This window comes from Alosa sapidissima, chromosome 16 (genome assembly GCF_018492685.1).
Source record: "Alosa sapidissima isolate fAloSap1 chromosome 16, fAloSap1.pri, whole genome shotgun sequence".
Taxonomy (NCBI): domain Eukaryota; kingdom Metazoa; phylum Chordata; class Actinopteri; order Clupeiformes; family Clupeidae; genus Alosa; species Alosa sapidissima.
Window position 1 is genome coordinate 30,452,714 of NC_055972.1, and position 9,256 is coordinate 30,461,969.

Genomic DNA, 9,256 nt, shown 5'->3' on the forward strand with positions numbered 1-9,256 from the left:
ATCAATTACGCACTCCGCGAAGTACTGCAACCAAACTGTCCAACCAGTACGTTACACGGAATTTCGGGCTTCAGGGCTAGATGGTCTTTGAATGCGGACAGATAGCCTAGCATGCAGTGAAATGTGGATGTGTCCAGGTGTAGTAATCATAAAACACTGGATTTGCGGAAGATTAATGTTGAAACCCCATCACCTCCAACTTCAATTTCATGTCTAGTGTGTAAAATCGAATTGTTTTTTTCATTAAACTGAATGTGTTATAGGCCTGATAGGGCTTCCTCAAGCATGCGTGCATGTATCACCTCAAACGTTTCAGTGGAAAGGTGAAAATAATTGGTAAAGCGTTAAAAATGTAGAGACTAAATTAGGCTTGCTACTTTTAAGTCAAGTAATACAATTTAAAAATGTAGATGTGAATAGACAGAACATAAAACACAGGATACACCACAATGAATTTGAAGATCCACAGCAGAGAATCATTTGCTAATTTTAACATGTCAGATCTGCCATGATTTATACTAGCCAGAGGTGTAGTGGTAAGAGGCGGGTAAACTATGACTTCTGTGATCATGGTAAGGTGGACTTCGCCATGCAGTTTTTGCAGTTTTTTCGCCATCAGATTTTTTAAAAGGCATTCAGAGCATGTTTGATGATGGTGGAGGTTATTGTCCAATGTTTCTAATATTGTGAATGTGGATAATACAGTGTGCTTTTTTTCATGTGAAAAATTCCGATTGGTGATAAACTCTTTTGAGAAGTGGATATAAACTCTAATAAGAGGTGTATTATATTTCTGAAATTTTAGAGGTGGATAAACTGCGTTGCGTTTAGCCTCCACTACATCCCTGATAGGCTACTAGCAAATGAATATATAAATATTTTCATGGGTTTTGTTGCTTTGTAAAGATTATCACTTGTTGGTGATCATTCTGTTGGAGGAATAACTATTCCTGATTGTCTAGGCTACGAAGTAATAGCTCAGGTGAGGGGAAGTTTTAGGCCTTCAACTCCAGAAATAACTATACAACAACATTCAAAATGATTTTTAATGTGTTGAAATATACCTAGACTGTCTTATTATAGCCTACCCGTCATAATCAACAGTAAAGAGTATGCCTAGGCTATGGACAAACACAAACCAACAGCCGATGTATATTATGCCAATGCTAGACTGGGTCAAATGTTAGAAATGGCAAAACAGCGGTATGTTACAGTGACATTTTCCTTTAAAAACTCTGGTATAAAGTGTGGTTGGTCCCCTTGCTTTCATGTTTGTAGCGCTATGTGGTAAATGGTAAACACCATAGACATAATATACATAGACGCCGCATCGACCGCTGCTCCCTACTAGCGCTGACGAGATTTGGAGCCGCCATCTTGGACCGGTCATCCACTCCACTCAGTGTAATCTGTTTGGCCGGTGCAATGAGCTGTCAGCACACTTAATTAATCATATCTCACTGAATACCGAACAGATTTTCACGCGGTTTTTTTTGCTGCAAAGGTCATACATGTAGCTATGATACAGGCCACATTGTTCGAAAATACTAAATACAACCAATAGTACGGTAATGTTAAATCTTACTTGTGAAAAGTAAATCCCCCGAGTATGGTCCGCCGATTTGAGCAGGAACATGCTGCACAGTGCTGTCATCTTGTGTTTTCTGCTGCAACAATGAGGAGTATGACCGGTCCAAGATGGCGGCCGCATTTCTTGTTTCCAGCAGCCAATGCGGTGTCTATGTATATTATGTCTATGGTAAACACGCTCATCTCATCACTTTAAGACAGGGGTCTCAAACTCAAATGAGCCGGGGGCCACTTCTGCCAATGTCATCTCGTTGGAGGGCCACGTTAGTGTTAAAGAATAATACAAAAAAATAACGGCTATTTCCTAAAATGCAATGTTTTTTCAAACACAAAACTACAAACAGAAAGTGCAAGACTATTTATCTATTTTTAGACACCTGTGCTAGCATCCTTAGCTTACAAATAAAATAATGATTAAATAAATATGAATACAAATTATAAAAACAAACAAAAAAGCATAAAAAAACAGGTAGGCCTATGTGTGTGTTTCACACCAAATAAAAATATTTTCTTCTCATAACTGTTTTAAACCTGGCAAACTAGGCGTCAGGGTTAAGAAAGCAACCATTGGATTTTTATATCAAAATTTCAAAAGGCCATGGCTTGAAAGTGGCCAGAGATAACTGTAAATGTGAAACAAAAGTTTATGAAGGGTGTACATTTACCCATCTAATTTGCCACTGGATGGCAAGCAAATTATGTACCTTACAGTAAATACTGGATGAACATATTTGAGCAGATTTAGACTACTTTCTTTTTTGTCATATTGCCCACATAACAAATTAACAGGAAAACACCTAAGATGTATACCAACAATAGTAAACTATTACTAGCCTATAACCACAAGGCCTACAATAAAGTATCCTGGTCAAATCAGTTCCTATATCGCGGGTGACTTTGTAGTTCTTCAGAGCCCTATTTCTACAATCCCTGCTGTCTGTACCACGTCCATTACGGACACTATCATCATGATTACCACCAGGGTGCGATTTGTGTAAAAACCAGAGGGGGGGATGATTTTGAATAAGTTTGTAACCCCCCCCCCCCCCCCCCCCCATTTTAGTTTTAGTTTACCATGGTGTATGACTTTAAACAGCGAGTGTGCTTGGTATGATGATCAGGTACTCTAATGCAGGGTAGGACTACGTTTTGACAAGCATACAAATTCACCTTGTTCTTGCCCCATCTGAAATGAGTCCTCTACTTTCGCTGCCTCCATCCTTTCTGTATTTGTTGTGTAAAAAACGTTGTGTATGATGCCACTGAAGTCTTAAGTTAGTGAATTGGCTAACAGTGTTAGTTGGTAACCAAATAGCCTACACATTGCGCTACACACCGAGGTGAAGTTAGTTTGATATTTGATATTCGGATATTCGACAGATATTCAAAAAAAAAATTATGCGGCCGGTTTCACCCCGTGTTTGCAGACAATGTACAAACAGATGACCTGTCTACTTGCTCCCAGCCGACCTTAGGGACCGTCTAAAAAGTACCTTCTGAATTACCTTCATAGTCTTTTTTGTCAATAGCTTTGACATCATGTGACCTAGTGACTCCAAACCAATTAAAAATAGTTATCCTATATGGGACTCATCAGACACACCTGTATGCACTCATCAGACACACCTGTATGCACACTGTATTTTATATGAATATTTTAAAGAAAATACATTATTTACCATAAGAAACGGTCTCCTTTTTTCAATACCTCACAGGCCATGTGACCTAGTCACCTAGTGACTCCAAACCAATGCAGAATAGTTATCCTATATGGGACTCATCGGGCACACATCTTTTTATGGTCACTGTATGCACACTGTATTTTACATTAATATTTTAAAGAAAATACATTATTTCATATAAGAAACAGTCTCCTTTTTTTCAATACCTCCCAGGTCATGTGACCTAGTGACTCCAAACCAATGCAGAATTGTTATCCTATATGGGACTCATCAGGCACACCTCTTTCTATAACCATTGAATGCACAATCTATTTTATATTAATATTGTAAAGAAAATACATTATTTCATATAAGAAACGGCCCCTTTTTTTCAATACCTCCCAAGCCATGTGACCTAGTGACTCCAAACCAATGCAGAATAGTTATCCTATATGGGACTCATCGGGCACACCTCTTTTTATAGTCACTGTATGCACACTGTATTTTATATGAATATTTTAAAGAAAATACATTATTTACCATAAGAAACGGTCTCCTTTTTTTCAATACCTCCCAAGCCATGCGACCTAGTGACTCCAAACCAATGCAGAATAGTTATCCTTTATGGGACTCATCGGGCACACCTCTTTTTATTGTCACTGTATGCACACTGTATTTTATATTAATATTTGAAAGAAAATACATTATTTCATATAAGAAACAGTCTCCTTTTTTCAATACCTCCCAGGTCATGTGACCTTGTGACTCCAAACCAATGCAGAATAGTTATCCTATATGGGACTCATCGGGCACACCTCTTTTTATAGTCACTGTATGCACACTGTATTTTATATGAATATTTTAAAGAAAATACATTATTTCCCATAAAAAACAGTCTCCTTTTTTTCAATACCTCCCAAGCCATGTGACCTAGGGACTCCAAACCAATGCAGAATAGTTATCCTATATGAGACTCATCAGACACACCTCTTTTTATAGTGACTATGTGCACACTGTATTTTATAGGATTTTTTAAAAAGAAAATACATTATTTCATGTAAGAAACAGACTCCTTTTTTTCAATACCTCCCAAGCCATATGATCTAGTGACTCATCTAGTGATGCAGAATAGTTATCCTATATGGGACTCATCAGACACACCTCTTTTTATAGCCACTGTATGCACGCTGTATTTTATATGAATTTTTTAAAGAAAATACATTATTTCATATAAGAAACAGACTCCTTTTTCTCAATCCCTCCCAAGCCATGTGAGCTAGTGATTCCAAACCAATGCAAAATAGTTATCCTATGTCCATAGTTATCCTATGCACACTGTATTTTATATGAATATTTTAAAGAAAATACATTATTTGTCATCATGAATGGTCTCCTTTTTTCAATAAGCCGTGTGACCTAGGGACTCCAAACCAATATAGAATAATTATCCTATTATTCCAAACCAATGCAGAATAGTTATCCTATATGGGACTAATCAGACACACCTCAAATTAATATGTAACATGTAACTTACTGGGTGGTTTTTGGTGGTAACATTAACGTTTCAGACAACTTGAATTTAACTAACTGAATGTGTTAACATGAGCTAGCTAACGGTAGAACTATCACTGCCACTAACGTTATTACTGAACGTATGTTTTGTCAGTCTGCTGAAAAACAACTCCATGACGTGGTCATGGTTTCCGAGTGTGTTGCGCTAATATTTTGTCTCCGGATTTTTAATGTTTGTCAACATCATTCACTGATAATGGTTCGTGAAAGTCTTTGTAAAGTTCTGTCAATAGCAGTGATTAATTCACTCTTTTTTCTTTCTTTGATTGACAGGGCTGACCCCCAAACGGACCGTGGAATCTAGCTGTCTTCATGGAAGTAACTTATCACATGCTGATGCTGCTTTTAGAGTAGGCTATCCATTCAAAAATAAAGTAAACTGTCAAATAAATAATTATGTCGAACTGTTTTATTTCATTGCATGACTATTTGTTGCCCATTTTCTCTCATTGCAACCCAAATACTGGGTTAAGAAAACCTGACTACTGGTAATTTTAACTAGCAGTTCTGTTGATATAACCCAGTGGTTTGGGTTGAATCTATACCCAATATACTGTGTGAATTTTACTCAACATTTATATAGTTATAACCCAGCATATTGGTTACCTTTACCCAGTCTATTGTGCCAATTTAACTAACGTTGTGTTGATATAACCCAGCGTTTTGGGTTAGAATCATACCCAATCTGCTGGGTTTAATAATGTACCCAGACCATTGGGTTAGGATAACTCAATGTGGTGTTGGTCCAATAGTTAACCAGCGGCTGGGTTATATTTGGGTTATTTTTAACCCAACATTTTTTAGAGTGTGGGTCCTAGACATCACAGATCAACATAGAACTGTTCTGCTATGTGATACTAATCAGACACACATCAATGTGAAATAATATTTTGCATGAACTATTATATTTAATTTGTTTTAAAGAATCACATTTATTTCCTATGGAAAACAGCTTTTTGCTCAATAGCTGCCATATGAGGGGTCCTAGACAACATAGATCAATACAGAACTGTTCTGCTATGGGGTACTTATCAGACAGAGATCAGAGATTCAATATGAAAAATTATTTGCCATCTACTATTACTAAAAAAACAGATTATTTATAGAAAGTTTCCATAGGAAACAAATGGGTACTATAAAATAGTATGTGCAAAAATTATATTAATTTGAGGTGTGTCTGATTAGTCCCATAAAGGATATTCTGCATTGGTTTGGTGTCCCTACGTCACTTCAGACACCTTGGGGGGGGGGGGGGGGGGGGGGGGTATTGAAAAAGGAGACCATTCCTTATAGCAAACAATGTATTTTCTTTAAAATATTAAAATAAAATAGATTGTGCATTCAATGGTTATAGAAAGAGGTGTGCCCGATGAGTCACATATAGGATAACAATTCAGCATTGGTTTGGAGTCACTAGGTCACATGACTTGGGAGGTATTGAAAAAAGAGGACCATTCATATAGGAAATAATGTATTTTTTTTTACAAAATATTCATATAAAATACAGTGTGCATACAGTGACCATAAAAAGAGGTGTGCCCGATGAGTCCCATATAGGATAACAATTCTGCATTGGTTTGGAGTCACTAGGTCACATGACCTGGGAGGTATTGAAAAAAAGGAGACTGTTTCTTATATGAAATAATGTATTTTCTTTAAAATATTCATATAAAATACAGTGTGCATACAGTGATCATAAAAATAGGTGTGCCCGATGAGTCCCATATAGGATAACAATTCTGCATTGGTTTGGAGTCACTAGGTCACATGACCTGGGAGGTATTGAAAAAAGGAGACTGTTTCTTATATGAAATAATGTATTTTCTTTAAAATATTAATGTAAAATACAGCGTGCATACAGTGACCATAAAAAGAGGTGTGCCCGATAAGTCCTATATAGGATAACTATTCTGCATTGGTTTGGAGTCACTAGGTCACATGGCTTGGGAGGTATTGAAAAAAAGGAGACCGTTTCTTATGGTAAATAATGTATTTTCTTTAAAATATTCATATAAAATACAGTGTGCATACAGTGACTATAAAAAGAGGTGTGCCCGATGAGTCCCATATAGGATAACTATTCTGCATTGGTTTGGAGTCACTAGGTCACATGACTTAGGAGGTATTGAAAAAAGAGGACCATTCATATAGGAAATTATTTTTGTTTTTTACAAAATATTCATATAAAATACAGTGTGCATACCGTGACCATAAAAAGAGGTGTGCCCAATGAGTCCCATATAGGATAACTATTCTGCATTGGTTTGGAGTCACTAGGTCACATGGCTTGGGAGGTATTGAAAAAAAGGAGACCATTCCTTATGGGAAATAAGGTATTTTCTTTAAAATATTCATATAAAATACTGTGTGCATATAGTTTCTATAAAAAGAGGTGTGTCTGATGAGTCCCGTATAGGATAACTATTTTGAATTGGTTTGGAGTCACTAGGTCACATGATGTCAAAGCTATTGACAAAAGAAGGTAATTCAGAAGGTACTTTTTAGACGGTCCCTAAGGTCGGCTGGGAGCAAGTAGACAGGTCATCTGTTTGTACATTGTCTGCAAACACGGGGTGAAACTGGCCGCATATTTTTTTTTTTTGAATATCTGTCGAATATCCGAATATCAAATATCAAACTAACTTCACCTTGGTGCGCTACACGCTGTGTAGGCTACGTGCATTCTCTCTCCTGCTGATTTGCGTTCAGTAGACAAGTGCGTAATATTGCAAAAGTTGAAAAAATAAATGTGTTTATTGTAGCCTACAGAAAATAAATAGCCTATCATACTGTCAGTTAATTGCCTACAGTGCAGTGAAGAGTTTGGAGAGTAAAGTTATAGGGCAACTTGAAGTTTTATGAAAATAATTTACGAACCAGATCATAAAGACCATGAAGCTTCTATTTCTTGCAGCTGTTAAAACACCCGCTAGATAGTTTAAATACCCACCAACATTCGTTTTTGCAGTACAGATTATTTCTAAAAGTTATTTGTCTACTAGGCCTAGCCTACTGGCTGATTTATCAAACGTGCTTTCTCGTTCGTCTTCCGCAAACTACAGGTGTTTCGGTAGAGAGCCATTGAATAAGCGATGCCAACCAATTTCTGTAACACTTTTTGTGACATTCAGCAAATATCTCCTTATTTAATGTAAGTTCCTTCGGACAATAGGCCTACGTTCTACTCTACGTGCAGTTGTCCTCCATGTCAGTTGCATCCATAGACTGTATATATAGAACTGGACAGTGTGCCGTCTGTTAAGAGTGATGCGAGCGTTAGTCCAGAGCCCCCTGGTGGCTGGCTGCAGTACAATGTGTAACTCCGCCCATCCCCATGTATTTCAATGGCCAAGTAGCCAACTTTCCATGTCACTTTTCTCACCTAAAACTATTTTTGTATCAACAACTTTTTATTCAAAAAAATAGTTTTCAAGATGCTTCAATACACACAATTTTTCTTTTCTCGCTGAAATTATTTTTTTTTATGTTATATTAACAAATCTAAAAAGGGCGTGTTTACACCTATGATTGACAGCTGGCTGGCTGCAGACACGACGCTTTGTCCATTATGTTTTACCGTCTAGGCTGCAGACACTACCACGCCATCGCTCACTTCTTTTAACGACACCTGATTTCGACACATAATCTAACCTAAATAAGTGTTGCTGTTATTATCATTAGGCTATATCTTATCACAGTCTGACTAAATACATATTGATAGTCATACATTGTGTAGTTGTTTGTAAGAGACATCGTTGTTAGTTGTTACAGATTCTTTGTGAAAAAAGATATGTGCTGTTCTTTCGTAGATGCTAAGTATATTAGCTCATAGCATGCTACATCATGCTAGCATTAGCCAGTTGATAGGTAAAGTAAAAGGGCTCTGCTATATTGATCCGAAGTGACGTTAGCCATAGTCCCCATAATTTACAGTCCTACTTGTTTCAAATGGTTTAACGTAACCAGTGATTACCGCCATCATCGTTGCAACTTCATTTGAATACACTTTGTCACTGGAGAAGGCGATGTTAAGTTTCATTAACGTTAACTCTTGCTTAAGTTTTGTGAATGGCAATAAACGCCACCTAGCCTGCTAGGTCGACAACCTCGGTATGCCCCTTTATGAATCAGCCCGACAAATAACTTTACTTGTGTTTTAGTGAACACATTATTGGACCATAGCTTAACGTGAGGTAGGATTCAAAGTTACAAATGGACAATTTGCTTAGTATGCTCATAACAGCGGTATCTGAAAATGCTGAGTTAAGGTATCGTTGTTACCTGCGATTGCACTGCTGGAGAAGCATTTTGCATTGGTATGATTTGATCAGGTATTCCCAGTGATGTGTAAATCCTCCCATTTCAAAATAATACGTCTAAATTGAAAACTGTGACAACTCATTGATAGGCTCTCTCAATATGTCTGTAATCGT